This window comes from Taudactylus pleione, unplaced genomic scaffold (assembly GCF_031769625.1).
Source record: "Taudactylus pleione unplaced genomic scaffold, aTauple2 ptg000012l, whole genome shotgun sequence".
Taxonomy (NCBI): Eukaryota; Metazoa; Chordata; class Amphibia; order Anura; family Myobatrachidae; genus Taudactylus; species Taudactylus pleione.
In genome coordinates this window covers 13,561,425-13,576,814 of record NW_028284415.1, presented here as the reverse complement: position 1 = coordinate 13,576,814, position 15,390 = coordinate 13,561,425, and the positions used below count along the sequence as shown (strand labels likewise).

The window sequence follows — 15,390 nt, the reverse complement described above, 5'->3', positions numbered from 1 at the left end:
AACATGCTTTGTGTCTTTCAAAAAACAACAAAGGTATTATGTTGAATCAGTAGGTTTTCAAAACTAGGCCTAAGCAGGTTTCATTTTCTATTTACATTACCCACCCAAAGAAAAACAACAAAATGTTTGAATTTCTACAAACCTATTGGTATGGTGAGGTGTTTAATGTGGCAGCTTACATACTTACTAGCGCTTTGTACAATCTAATTTACCTTACTTTAAAGAACATGATCAAATAGTCGACTTATGGAAGGTTAAACAATGTAATTTTTTCAGACAAGGAATGAGACTCGATTAAAATACAACACAATTTTATTTACTCAAACAGTTTGGGCATAATACAAAAATAAAAAAAACTCAGCTCCGAAGGACCGCCACCATATGGTCAAGAACCACCAGCATCCCTATGACGTGGCCACACAAGGCGGCCAATCCCTCCTGCATAGAATGCAGCCGCCTCTGGTCCTCTGTTGGAAAAAAAAAGGGATCCTTAATAAAATGACACCTTACATTAGAAGTTTACAAAACAAACTAAACAAATAAATCTAGTTTAAACAAAGATTCAGTTGTGCTGAAAAAAACAAAGTACTGGCAAATGCAAAGATGGTATAAATACTAAATTAAAAATGAACATACAAAAAGGCGACCACAAAAAGGACGAAGTACCCTTGTTAGGGTAAACAATAAATACCCAAGTATGAGTGTTTGGACATGTGTGATATGTATCAGTGGAAAATATCCAAGACATTGTCTATCAAATTAAAAATGTCTCCCAAAAAAAAAACAACAACTTTTAAAGGGAAACATACCGGTCATTGGGATTGCGGGTCTTTGAGGCCCTCCAACCTCCTCGGAGGTGGGCCAGTGCTGGTGGTTAGACGGAGGGGATATTTCCGATATGGTGGACGGTGATGAAAAGCGCCGGGGGGGGAGGGGAGGGTGAAGAAAAGAGAGGGGGGGTAGAGTGGAGGGTGAATTTTGGGGGTGGGGCAAATTGGGAGAGGGAGGGGCCTCAGGTAGTGGCCGGTCAGGGGTGGAGGGGGAATTGGGGGAAAGTTGGGGAGATGTGTTTGGGCTTGGAGTCGGCGTCAGGGGACGAGTCCGGCGTCTTATTCGGAGGCGAGCCCGGCTTCTGCGTTCAGCCCCTAAATGATGTTTGAAAGATGTTTAGTCTTTTTTTTTGGGGGGGGGGGGGGGGGGGTTTGGCCACAAATTTAGAACTCCAAAAATGTAAAAACATTAAAAAAAGGAAAACATGCACACGCAGGCCTGTCCAAAAACAACAAACAGGACTAGACTGAAAACATGCACACGCAGATAGGGCCACAATAAACAAACAGGGCTAGACTGAAAACATGCACACGCAGATAGGGCCACAATAAACAAACAGGGCTAGACTGAAAACAACCACACACAGATAGGGCCGCAAAAAACCCCCAGAAAATACAAAAAAAAAAAACTTACTTGCAGCGATCCGCAGCCGCAAACAGGCCAGCAAGCGTTGCGTGCGGCGGCGCAGATCCGACCACCTGCGCTCTAGCTACCCGATATTTCGGCATGAGCCGAAGGAGCGCAGGCGGCGGCGAACCTCCGCATAGGCCGTTCGCTTCTGGCGGTTGCTGATGGGAGGAGGCTGGCTGGTGATCCGCCGGTCCATCACCTCCGTTAGGACCAAAAGCTCCCGCCTGGTAAACGCGGAGGCTCTCATGATGGCAATGATTTATTTTACACCAAACACTTTTAATAAAGGCCAGAGAAAAATTTGATTGGCTAATGTACTTGGTAAATTAACAGGATCCATTCTGTTGGTTATTGTATGAGTTATGTGTCCTCCAGCCTCAAAAATATAATGTGAGTTATGATAGGCTTGATGCAGTCACATGCGTAAGCTAATTAAAATAAAGAAATGAAAAAACTAAAATATGCCTATCACAAACACAGGAAAACAATAGGATCATTGGTTAAAACATGTATTTTTGATAAAGTAAACCATTGGTGAAACCGTACGTATTCTGCGGGAAAAATGACACACACGGACAAGAATGAAGTTTATTTAAAATTGAAAAAAAAACGGATTGCAAACATGTGAAGAGCAATTAAGCTAATTAATATATTGATTGGCATGAAACGATTAAAGTATGTATGCAGAATGAACGAGCAGGTAATCGAAATCTGACAGGTCCACTTCCGGAATTGACTTGTGCGAGCATCCAAAGCAACCAAAGAGGAGACGAACGGTCGCAAGCCAGAGGAGGGGTTGGGAGACTAGAGGGTGGAAAAGTCGCTACGAAAGAACTTACGAGCGTGCGCTTGAATTTACATTTTTTCGGACATACGGCGGACATGCGATCGGCCACTTGCGTCTGGGTCTGAATCAGGCCCATAGTGTTCACTCTAGCTCCGGTGGCAGGCAGGGCACCAGAGCTAGAGAGGGCAACCTTGTGCGCATGCCGAAGGCGCGCGCCCAAAAAGGGGGCGTGGTCATGAAAAGGCGTGTCTATAAGACGCGTCCCCTTTTCGTCATACTTGGGGGCGTGCCCGGCGCTTACGGACATGCCGGGCAGCCCCCAAGAGCTGCAGAAAGGGAGAATAGATGCCCCGGCGTCTATTCTCCGGTGGTGACCGGGACACCGCATGTTTCTCCACCTGCGGGACATTGCGTCCCGCGGGTGAGAACGGCACCCGCAGGCTGTGAGGGCAGGGCGCTTTTTGCCCTCCAGATGGAGGGCAGGGTGCCGCGCCCCGCTAAAACAGCCTAGCGGGAACGCTATGTATATATATATATATATATATATATATATGTATGTATATAGTGTGTGTGTATATATTATATGTATACTTTGTGAACCTTGAAAAAAGAACCTGGAGGCTCTGAAACGTTGGTTTCTATGCTAATATAGATCGTCTTGTGCATCAGACTTTGAGTGCCGCAGTTCTTTCTACTTTTTCTATGTATCACTGAGGGCACCCAAGCAGCTTGGTTATACAGTCAGGAGTGCCAGTTCTATATAGAAAGGGAGAGAGAGGGAGGGGGGGAGATAGAGAGAGGACAGCAGCTATGTTGGCCTCCTGTTACCGCCGTAGTCACAGTATGCCCATGATGGCACGCTGGCTGCGGTGCACACAGTATGGGGGGAGTTGGGAGTGAATGATGGGGGGGGGGGTAGGAGGGTGCAGGGCTGTGCCGTATTATAGATATAGGGCCTGATTGATGGTCAGACGCAGATGAGGGATACCACAGTTTTCCAATTACTGGAAAACTGCGCGTATGCAGAACAGATTCTGCAATATCGCTCTCAGATCCTCCAAGCCGCAGCATGATTGACATGCTGTGGTGTTTGGTTGGATGGAGCGTGGGCATGCCTGGGCACCGTTGCCGGAAATGGAGACGGGTCACCCGTTTTCCGGAAGCACAGAGGCCTTCTGCTCCACGGGAGATTTCTGTCCGCCCTGAGCTTTTGTGGTGGTCTTTGGCGTTCTCTGTATTATATGGCACTATTTGCAGTCTTCTTTGTAGTGTATGGTGGCCACTTGGATGCTTAGTGTATTATACTGTATGGTGGGCACTGATAGGGTCTATATGATGGTCAGTATTATATGGCACTCACTACGCTTTACATGACAGTCACTTAATGCTCTCTGTATTATATGGCACACACTGGGATGCTCTCTCTATTATATGGCACTCACTGCGATGCTCTGTATTATACGGCACTCACTGCGATGCTCTCTGTATTATACGGCACTCACTGCGATGCTCTCTATGTTATACAGCACTCACTGCGATGTTCTCTGTGTTATACGGCACTCACTGCGATGTTCTCTGTGTTATACGGCACTCACTGCGATGCTCTCTGTATTATATGGCACTTACTGTGATGCTCTCTGTATTATACGGCACTCATTGTGATGCTCTCTGTATTATATGGCACTCACTGCAATGCTCTCTGTGTTATACAGCACTCACCGCGATGTTCTCTGTATTATATGGCATGCCCTCTGTAATATATGGCAGTGTATTGCACTCTATATTATATGGAAGTCTCTGTGATGCTCTCTGAAATATATATATATTTTCTCTCCCTCTACTAATAAAATAACAAGAGATATGGTAAGAACTTACCTTTGTTATCTCTGTTTCTACGAAGTCCATAGGGTCCACAGGGTTGACCTTGGGGTTATAGCTGGAACAGGATCCATGGGCACCACACAGTTAAGCTTTTAGCTCCCAGGATGCACTTGGGTCCTCCTCTATACCCCGCCCCCGAGCCACAGGCACCTCAGTTGGTAAGCAGCCTAGGCCGGAGGAGAATATGGAACAGAGAGAAGGAAGACTGGAACACACAAGAAACCATACTCACAGCAATAGGAGACGGAAAACCGGTGACCAGCCACACAGCCCATTTGAAGCCAGGTGCGTCAGGGCGGGCGCCCTGTGGACCCTATGGACTTCGTAGAAACAGAGATAACAAAGGTAAGTTCTTACCATATCTCTTGTTTTCTACTTCAGGGTCCACAGGGTTGACCTTGGGGATGTCCCAAAGCAGTACAACTAAGGGCGGGGACGCTCCTGTGCTGAAAGGAGTACCCGGCGCCCAAAGGATGCATCTTGAGAGGCAAAGGTGTCAAACGCATAGAACCTCAAAAACGTTTGAATTGAAGACCAAGTGGCCGCCCTACACAGCTGAACAGCAGAAGCGCCACGTCTAGCAGCCCAAGAGGGACCCACAGAACGAGTGGAATGAGCCTTAACAGAGGCTGGCACAGGTAAGCCCTCCTGTGCATAAGCCTCACAAATAACGGAACGAAGCCAACGGGCTAACGTTTGTTTGTTGGCAGGCCAACCCCTCTTGTGAAAACCAAAGAGGATAAACAAGGAATCAGACTTCCTAACCGAAGCCGTCCGGTCTACATAAATTCTAAGCGCCCGGACCACATCTAAGGAAGTCTCACCAGCTGAAAGATCAGGGGACTGAAAAGCTGGCACAACAAGTTCCTGATTAATATGGAACTTCGAGACCACTTTGGGCAAAAACTCAGGACGAGTGCGGAGCACCGCTCTGTCCTGGTGAAAAATCAGGAAAGGAGGGCGACAGGAAAGCGCCCCCAATTCAGACACCCTCCTGGCCGAAGCAATTGCCAGGAGAAAAACCGTCTTAAATGTCAGCCACTTGAGCTCCACCGCCTCAAGAGGCTCAAACGGAGGACCCTGCAGGACCCGTAGCACCACCGCCAAGTCCCAAGGAGCCACAGGAGGCACAAAGGGAGGCTGGATCCTGAGAACACCTTGGAAAAAGGTGTGAACGTCTGGTAGTATTGCAATCCGCCGTTGAAACCACACGGACAAGGCGGACACATGAACCTTCAGAGATGCAAGGCGTAAGCCGAGATCCAATCCTGACTGAAGAAATTCCAAGATCCTAGAAACTCGGAACACCTGAGGATCATAAAGTCTGGACTCACACCACTGAAAGTAAGTGTGCCACACTCTGTGATAAATCCGTGCTGAAGCAGGCTTGCGTGCCCTGAGCATCGTACCAATAACCGAACTGGAGAAGCCCCGAGACCTCAAGACGGCTGTCTCAAGAGCCACGCCGTCAAAGACAGCCGACCCAGATCCGGGTAAAGGCAGGGCCCTTGAGACAACAGGTCCCGACGTTGAGGAAGAAGGTACGGAGCGTCGATGGAGAGGCTCCTCAGATCGGAGTACCAAGGACGTCTGGGCCACGCCGGAGCTACCAGCACGAGCATGCCGCCGTCCTGCTTGAATTTCCGCAGAACCCGAGGAAGCAGGGATATCGGAGGAAACAGATACGCCAGGTGAAACGTCCATGTCACCGACAGCGCGTCCACCAGACTTGCACCTGCGTCTCTTGTCCTTGACCCGTAAACGGGCAACTTGTGATTGTGACGGGAGGCCATCAAGTCCAGCTCCGGCAGTCCCCACCTGTCCACGAGTAGCTGAAACACCTCTGGGTGAAGCGACCATTCCCCGGGATGCACGTCGTGACGGCTGAGGAAGTCCGCCTCCCAATTGAGGACTCCGGGGATGAAGACCGCCGAGATCGCTGGAATGTGACCCTCCGCCCAAGACAGGATACGAGACACCTCCGACATCGCTGCCTGACTGCGAGTTCCGCCTTGGTGATTGATATACGCCACCGTGGTGGCGTTGTCGGACTGCACCTGTACCGCCCTTCCGTGAAGAGCGGGGCCGGACGACTGCAGGGCCTTGTATACTGCCCGCAGTTCCAGGATGTTGATGGGGAGAAGTGCTTCTTCCGCTGACCAACGACCCTGAAGCGACAAAGAGCCGGTCACTGCCCCCCAACCCCGGAGACTGGCATCCGTCGTGAGCAGGACCCAGTCCGGGATCCAAAATGGGCGCCCCTCGACCAGATGAGCTGTCTGAAGCCACCAAGCCAAAGATAGCCGAACGTCCGGAGACAACACCAGCACCTGAGAGCGGATCCGGTGAGGTAACCCGTTCCATTCTGATAGAATCAGCCCCTGCAGGGGCCGGGAATGGAACTGGGCAAATTCCACCATGTCGAATGTCGACACCATGGACCCCAGAACTCTCATAGCCGAATGGACCGACAGGCGGCAACGGCTCAGGCAACTGCGTATCCACAGCTGTAGTGAGGCGACCTTCTCCGGAGTCAGGAAGATCCTTTGCTGACGCGAATCCAGCAGGGCTCCCAAATGAACCATCCGCTGTGATGGAATCAGAGAGGACTTTTTCCAATTTATCAACCACCCGTGTGCTTGCAGGCAAGCGATCGTCAGGTGGAGATGTTGAAGCAGTACCTCCGGGGAGCTCGCCAGCAACAGGAGGTCGTCCAGGTACGGCAGCAGCCGTACATTCTGGTTCCGAAGATGTGCGGCCATGACCGCCATAATCTTCGTGAACACCCTCGGTGCCGTGGAGAGACCAAAGGGTAGCGCCCGGAACTGATAGTGGTGTTGAAGGATAGCGAACCTCAGATACCGCTGGTGTGAAGATGCTATCGGAACATGGAGGTAGGCGTCCTGGATGTCCAGGGACACCATGTAATCCCCCGGTTCCATCGCCAGAATGATGGAACGTAACGTTTCCATCCTGAACTTGGGAACTCTGAGGAATTTGTTCAGAGACTTCAAGTTGAGGATAGGGCGATGAGAACCATTGGGTTTCTGCACCAGAAACAGAGACGAATAATACCCCGTCCCTCGTTGTGATTGAGGAACGGGAACAATGACCCCTGCTTTCAGCAAGGACTCTATAGCTTCCTGAATCTGTAACGCCTTGGTCTTGTCCTGAGAAGGACTCGTGCAGAAAAACTGGTGGGGTGGTCTGTGCCGAAAAGACAGGGCGTACCCCTGGGAGACCACTTCTCGAACCCAGGCATCCGTGGTGGTATTGTGCCAGCACTGGGCAAATAGAAGAAGTCGGCCTCCCACTCTGAGGTCCCCCAGAGGGAGGCCCGTCCCATCAGGCCGTAGGTTTATCTTCCTGCTTGGAAGAAGGGCGCCGAGCACTCCAGGCTTGCTTCTTGGGTTTAGAGGCCGTCTTACTCGCAGACTGTCTCGGGAAGGACTGACCTTTCGCCTTACCCTGAACCCGAAAGGAACGAAAAGCCGAACTCCGAACCTTAGCAGGCAGTGCCGCCGAAGGGAGGAAGGCCGACTTGGATTTAGCCAGGGTGTCCACTATTTTGTCCGTCCGGACCAAATAGTAATTCCCCATTGAAAGGTAAGACCTCCAGACCTTTCTTTGAATCAGAGTCCGCTCTCCAGGACCGCAACCATAAGGATCGGCGGGCAGACACCGCTGCAGCCGATACCCGCGAGGTCAGCAGACTAGCATCTAAAGAAGCTTCTCCAATGTAAGAAGCGGCGTCCCTCATTTGTCCCAACAACGCCCGCTGGACATCCGGAGCGTCGTCCGGGAAGGTATCTTCCAATGCATTGGCCCACCCCTCAATGGCCTTGGCCACCCAGGAAATGGCCATGGACGGTCGGGCCACCGCCCCGGAGAGGGAGTAAATAGACTTTAAGCAAGTCTCAACTTTCCTGTCTGTGGGATCCTTCAGCGAGGATATCGACGGTAATGGTAAGGTGGCGCCCCGAGTTAAACGGGTGACATGGGAATCCACCGCCGGTGGAGTTTCCCATTTTTTACAATGTGCCTCAGGGAAGGGGTAATTAGAAGCCAACCGCTTCTGAGGAAGGAATCTCTTACTGGGCGCCTGCCAAGCTACCGCCATATGATCCGTCAACTGATCCGACAGGGGAAACACCGCAGAAGCCACCTTAGTTTTTTTGAAACTAGGAAACTTCGACCTAGGAACCGGTGCCTCATCCTCTATAAGAAGAATAGCTCGCACCGCCCTAACTAGTGCTCGCACATTAATGGACGACTTGGTATCCATTTCCTGGACCGAGGCGTCCGAGTCAGTGTCATCAGGGACCTCCCCATCATCTGAGGAACCCTCTGAGTCCGATACCTGAGCAGCCCGTGTCATGAGTGGGCGTTTAGAAATCCTAGAAGGCATGTCAGTCTGCAACATTGACTGAAAAGCCGAGGAAGCGGCCGCCAAATTTTGCACGGAGTTGGAGAGCACATCCACCCATGGTGGAGGCGTCGCCATAGGGGCCTGAAAAGGTACCACAGGCTGCTGCGGCACAGGGGAAGCCTGTATATACATAGGCAACCCCGCATAGGGACCAACTGATTGAGACCCAGGAGGACTCCGCAATAACTGCGGGACACCCGGGGAATGGGGGATGGTCGGCTGGGGCACCGCCCTAGTAGGGAGAGCAGTCGGGACCGACAGACGGTCCGCAATAGACACCAGCACTTGAGAAAACATCGCCCACGGTGGTTCCTGCGCCAGAGAAGGTCTGGATGGGCCAGGAGCCACCTGGCATCGACTACACAGGCCATCCTGTGACAAATCCTCCCTATCTACTCCTGCAGAACAGCGTCCGCAGGAGGCCAACACCGGAGCCACTGAGCGCTCAACCTCCTCGTCTGACATGACAGAATATATTATATATCTGGCACCAGGGTAGAAGTAAAACGCACTCACCGGTGTGCTGAACAACAGCCCACAATATGGCACTGAGTAGCACACAACTGTATGTGACGGACCTCACAAATACGTGATCTATATAAGTGAGGTCAGTAGAAACGCCCCTCCCCCACACACCTGCAGGGCTTGTAGGAGAAGTAAAGGGATAGGTATAAGCTGACAGTAAGCGGAAAATAAGCACAGACAGGCAGCACTAGCAAAAAGTCACATACCATGCAGGAAGATATACTCACTGCACCTTTACACTACAATCAACCTGCCCAGATTCAGTGTCTGGGAGGGCTATAGTGCTGTGTACGCTGTCCTTAATCAGGGGAGAGGTACACAGGGGGACCGGTCCGCGTGCTCCCTGAGATCTGCGCTGCCACTGGGAAAATGGCCGCTGGAGACCTCAGAGGAGGAGTGGCCGAGGAATCTGCAGCTCAGCGACGCCAGACTGCGTGCTGAAAGGCGCGCTGAGCTGAGGGGAGGAGCCGCTGACAGGGAAGGCTTCCTCCCCTGGCTGGCCATTAACCCCAGGGATGCTGGCTTCCCGCTTGCCGGTTATCCCTGGTGGTCTAGTGGTCCCACGGGTTATGGGGGGGCCCGCCGCCACTGCCAGCAGCCTCCGGTCTGTCCCCCGGACCGGAGGCTAAAGGACTGCATTTAAGGCATTCCGCGCGCCGCCGCTAGCCAGCGACGCGCGGCTTACCTGAATCCCCGGCGACTCCGGCAGCTGTCCTGGGAGGTAGACAGAGTCCGGCTAGTACGGACTCTGCCCTCCCGCCGCGATCCCCAGATCAGTACTGGCGTCGCGGCGCCAGTCGGGGATCAGAGCGGCAGCGTGGGCGTCTGTACAGACTACCCTCCGCTGCCGTCTGTAGTAAAAATAGATTAAAAATAAATAAAATTTAACTTAAAATAAAAAGCTTCTGGGGGCTGCTCCTGCAGCCCCCCTGCGCGGTGACCGACTCCGGCCGGGCACCAGCTTACACTGAGGTGCCTGTGGCTCGGGGGCGGGGTATAGAGGAGGACCCAAGTGCATCCTGGGAGCTAAAAGCTTAACTGTGTGGTGCCCATGGATCCTGTTCCAGCTATAACCCCAAGGTCAACCCTGTGGACCCCCTATGGACCCTGAAGTAGAAAGATTACATAACTGGTACTGCATGATAGAAAGTTTGCATTCTACAACCCCTTCCGGGAGGAGATATTTTTATGGACCACCACATCACCATTATTTTGACTGCGTCTGTAACAAGGTAAGAACCACAAATCTTCCAAGTTGTTACCTTGCTACAGGCGCAGTAAAAGTTAGCCATTGCTGCCATGGTCCAGCATTGCCATTATTTTTTTTTTAAACAACAGCAGCAAAAAAGACAGTTCATTCATTAATTTACTGCAGTGGTTAGGGATCTGGGATGGACACTTACAGAAATATGATAAAATCAGTGAACAATTTTGGATTTTTTTCTTATCTTATTAATGTAAAGGAAAGGCAAACCATACAGTTCTCACTCACAATTTATTTTCTTGTTATAGCTCCACTATAAGGTGGTTGAAGGTAGATGTCACATATGCCCTCCATGGAGATAGCCACACATTCTGTGCAGACCACAGCTACACACTAGGCATGCCCCCACATAGGGGCGTTTTAAGAGAGGAGGGGGCCCGTGTGCAGCCTCTGTTTGGGCCCCCTCTTCTCTGACAGCGGCTCAGCGGCACTGAGCACTGTAGATCCTGGCTTCATGCCAGAATCTACAGCACATGTGCGAGTCTCCGGGAAAATGGTGCCCGCGCCTACTTTCCCGGGGACATCTTTTCTGTGCATGTGCAGATCACTGGGAAAATGGTCGTCGCTCATTTTCCCAGTGAGTGTGTGCTGCTCTACAGCGCCGGTCTGGCGCTGCGGAGCAGCACTTCGGGAATCGGCGGAGAGGTCAGTATAATTACCTATGGGTGCAGGATGTGCGGTGTGGGTCCCCCATGGACCCGGGGGAGCGTGTGCCCTGCACACCCTGCACCCATTATAGATACGCCCCTGCCCCCACATCCCTAGTCACATCACAACAGTGCTTATCAAACTCCCCTGCGGTGACACACAGTAGGCCCTTCATAAATTTCAGCACCAGGCCCATGTGGACCTTAATCTGGCACTGGTTATGAGACCGGCGGTCGCGATGCTGCCAGTCTAAATCCCGACGGGGGAAGCCCGACAAGGAACTTAAGATAGGCGTTGAAATACCGACACCTATCTTAATCCTGATGCCGGAATCCAGAAGGACGACACCTCGAACGACTTAAGTCCAGGGCGCCCTTAGCTGTTAGCCACGGGGGGAGGGTTAGGTTTAGGTAACATAGCAGGGTTAGCAGGTTTTTTTTGGGAGGGGGTTAGGCACCATTGGGGGGGGGGGAGGGTTTGGGTTAGGCACTTAGGGGGGGAAGGTTAGGTTTAGGCATGAAGGGGAAGACTTAGGTTTAGGCACTAATGGGGAGGGTTTGGGGTGGGGAGGGTTAGGCTACAAGAAGGGCGGGTTAGAGGGAGAACAGGGTAGGGCAAATATACTTACCTGACCCTTGTAGGATGCCAATGATCGGGATGCAGCTGTCGGTATTTTTACAGTAGGCATCCCGACAGCCGGCATTACATACCGATTCCAATATAGCTGATATTAACTAATTTAGTCCTTGGTTTCAGCAAGCATATTATCCCTGTGGATATATTATCCACTTCATGTCTGCACTTATTTACAGTAATTGGTTTCCATATAATTTACCAGTGGCAGATTTTACCTGGGAGCTGCAGTCCCCCCAATAAAATCCCCCACCCGCTAGGCTAGCAGCAGTGATAGTGACTTCTCATTGGAAGCACTCCCTGCTGATTACAGCCAGACAGGCAGTCCCAGGGGGAGGTGTTTCCCATGGGAGGCCACACCTCTGCTATAATGACAGCAGTGGTGGTTCTAGGGGCTGGTAAGCACAGCTATTGCCTGGGGCACTGCAACCTAAGGGTGCAGCCAGGGGCAGATCCAGAACAAACTGACAGGGGGGCACCACAATAGGGGAAGGTGTGTTTGCGGGGTGGTTTGTGTCTGCCGAAGGCGCGCAAGTTCCTGGAAAAGTGGGTGTGTCCTTACAGGGAGTGCCATACCCACGAGCCATGTCCTTGTTTTCAACATGCTGAGGGCATTGAGTACACACAATAACCAAGTCCATGACAATTTATGTCCTACCTGCCAGCTGGTGTTCTAACCTCCATTGGTAGTTGTCTAAATCTTGGAAAGTTTCAGACCTGTCTGGAAAAGAGATGGGGAATAAATACCTGCATTTAAAGGTGTCAAATAATCTAGAGCCCTCCCCCTGAATCTGCAACTGCCAGCCAACATAGAGCATTAGAATGCATGGATCTCTCGCATTGCCCCCTCCCTGCCCATATCTATATTACTGCCCCCTCCATAGCTGTCTCATTGTCCCCTCCCTCCATATCGATCTGATCACCCCCTCCATTGTTGTCTCATTGCTCTTGCATATCACCCCGATTTCCCCCTTTCATAGCTGTCTCATCTAGTCCTCCTTGCATATATCTGTGACTGCCCCCTCCATAACTGTCTCTCATTACCTCCTCCAAAGCACTTTCTCACTGCCAGTTCCTTCAATATAACACTGTCCCCCTCACAGCTCACTTATTGACTCCCTCACTGCCCCTTTAACAGCACCCACTGTCCACCTCAGAGCACTCATTGTCCTTTTTGATTGTCCACCACACAGCACTCCCCCCTTCACTGCAACCTCATAGGACTCCCCTCCCCACCAAATAACACCCCCCAGCACCTTTAACAATCACCTAACAGCACCCCTCGGCCCATCCAGTGTCCACCTCACAGCACTCCCCACTCACTAGCACCCAGTGTGAGACTTTTTGAGCGCCCCATCCATTGGACCCGATTCAGCAAAGAACGCAACTGTGAGTGTGCAAGCTATCCGACTATTGATTCGCACTGTGTACGCATCACAATGTGCGTGCCCAAACCAGCCACTGTGATCGGGACTGCAATCACAGAGGCTACGCAGACCTATCGTAGAGTGATTGACAGGAAGTGCCGTTTCTGGGTGGTGACTGGGGGGTGGTTGTGCGAACGCAGCCGTGCCAGTGCATTTCAATGCCGTTGCATGGGCCTGCATAAATTATCCACTACAACGCCATACACAGCCGCACACTATGAGGGCTCATAGTGTGCATGGCCATTAGCAATTTCTGAGTAAGGGTACATACACACCAGAACGATATCGGCACGATTTGGCGTATCGGCACGACAAATCGTGTATATTGCCTCAGCACTGCCTGTCCCTAACATCCCCCTTGCCCATAATACTACCCCAGCTACCTACCCTTGCCCCCCCTACCCTTAGTACTGCCTGTCCCTAACATCCTCCTTGCCCCCCAGTACTGCCCTACCTGTTATCCACGCTTTCCCCCTTCCTAACCCCAGCGCTTCCTAACCCCAGCGCTACCTCACCCTAGCCCCCTCCTTGCCCCCGGCACTGTCGCAACTGCTGTCTAAACTTACCCCTCCCTACCGCCAGCTCTGTCTGGCCTAGGTAAAACAGAAGAGTAGGACCCCAAATTTTCAAAGTGAGGAGTCCCTGGGACCCACAATTTTTTTTGCTCAGTGCGATCACTGGTGTCTCTCCATTTCCAGCCAGCCTCCTTTCTCTGTCACCAGCCGCCATATTGTGTCTCCAGCCTAACTCCCCAGCAGCCCCCCTTCTGTGTCCAGATCCAGCCCCAGCAGTCCTCCTTCTATGTCCCCATACAGCCCCAGCAGCCCCCTTCTGTGTCCATAGTCAGCCCCAGCAGCCCCCTTCTGTGTCCATAGTCAGCCCCAGCAGCCCCCTTCTGTGTCCATAGCCAGCCTCAGCAGCCTCCTTCTGTGTCCATAGCCAGCCTCAGCAGCCCCCTTCTGTGTCCAGAGCCAGCCCCCCATTGTGTCTCCAGCCAGCCCCCTTCTGTGTCCCCAGCCAGCCCCTTTTCTGTGTCCAGAGCCAGCCCCAGAAGCCCCCTTCTGTGTCATCAGCAAGCCCCAGCAGCCCTGCTTGTGGCCCCAGCCAGCCCCCCCTCTATGTCCAGAGCCAATCCCTGAAGCCCCACTTGTGTCTCCAGTCAGTCCATCTTTTCTGTCCCCAGATGCCCATCTTCTGTGTCCCCAGTCAGTCCCAGCAACCCATCTTGTGTGTCCCCAGCAGCCTCCCTTATATGTCCCAAGCCAGCCCAACTTCTGTGTCCCCAGTCAGCCCCAGCAGCCCATTTTCGGTCTCCCCAGCAGCATGTCCCAAGCCAGCCCATCTGCTATGTCCCCAGTCAGCCCCTGCAGCCCCCTTCTGTGTCCCCAGTCACCCCCCTTCTGTTTCGCCAGCAGCCCCTTCTGTGTCCCCAGTCAGCCCCCTTCTGTGTCCATAGCCAGCCTCAGCAGCCCCCTTCTGTGTCCATAGCCAGCCTCAGCAGCCCCCTTCTGTGTCCATAGCCAGCCTCAGCAGCCTCCTTATGGGGCAATAGGCAGCCTCAGCAGCCCCCTTCTGTGTCCCCAATCAGCCCCAGCTGCCCATCTGCTGTGTCCCCAGCAGCATGTCCCAAGCCAGCCCAGGTCCCTCACTTACCTTGCCGGCAGCTGCTCACACGGCTCCTCCGAGAGTCCTCTCCTCGTCGTCACGCGCGCCGGGTCTTAGAAAAAAGAAAAAAAACTTTCATGCAAGGCGCGCACTGCACATCATCAGAAGCTGCGGGGACTGGGAGGGCAGACAGCAGCAGCCTCCTGGTGGCGGCCGTGCAGCGCAAGCTACAATAGAAGCAAGAAAAAAAAAAATCTCATAAACGACAGGGGGGGGGGGGGGCACGTGGCTGGCCCCCCCTCTCCTGAATCCAGCCGAGGTGTCCCCGCCAGCGGCATCTAATTAGACCACGTCCACCCATGCTTGCCCAGCGCCTGAGCCCACCGCTGCGCCGCCACTTCCCTCCCATAGTGCAGCTACCCCCACGTCATTCTGGGAGTTTCAGAATGCCAGGCTCTGCCGGCAGCCGCGACGACGTCACAGTGCGCAAGGGAGAGACATCCCACTGCACTAGTCGGGCACTACCATGTCGGCCTGGCTTGGTCACTCGGTGCAGGCTTCCACTAGGCTGGCCGCAGGCTCTACCACATGGAGCGCGGGGTGTACGGAAAAATTGGGACCACTGTCAGCCACCTGTGGGGACAGACCCGCGAGACAGCGGGCACAGTGCAGGTACGGGGAGGGCCTGTGACCTAGTGTCAGTGCTCTCTGTATGCTCCTATCCATGGCT

The 15,390-nt window shown here is 52.6% G+C and overlaps 1 long non-coding RNA gene across 1 annotated transcript; it reads right to left on the bottom strand.

Annotated features, from left to right (window-relative positions):
• Window positions 1-294: 294 nt before the first annotated feature.
• Window positions 295-14,869, bottom strand: LOC148542483 (uncharacterized). The gene is made up of 3 exons (XR_015877805.1): window positions 14,709-14,869; window positions 12,287-12,349; window positions 295-467 (listed from the first exon to the last, which is right to left on the bottom strand). It is a non-coding gene; the product is annotated as an uncharacterized LOC148542483 (long non-coding RNA).
• Between the last annotated feature and the right edge of the window lie 521 nt (window positions 14,870-15,390).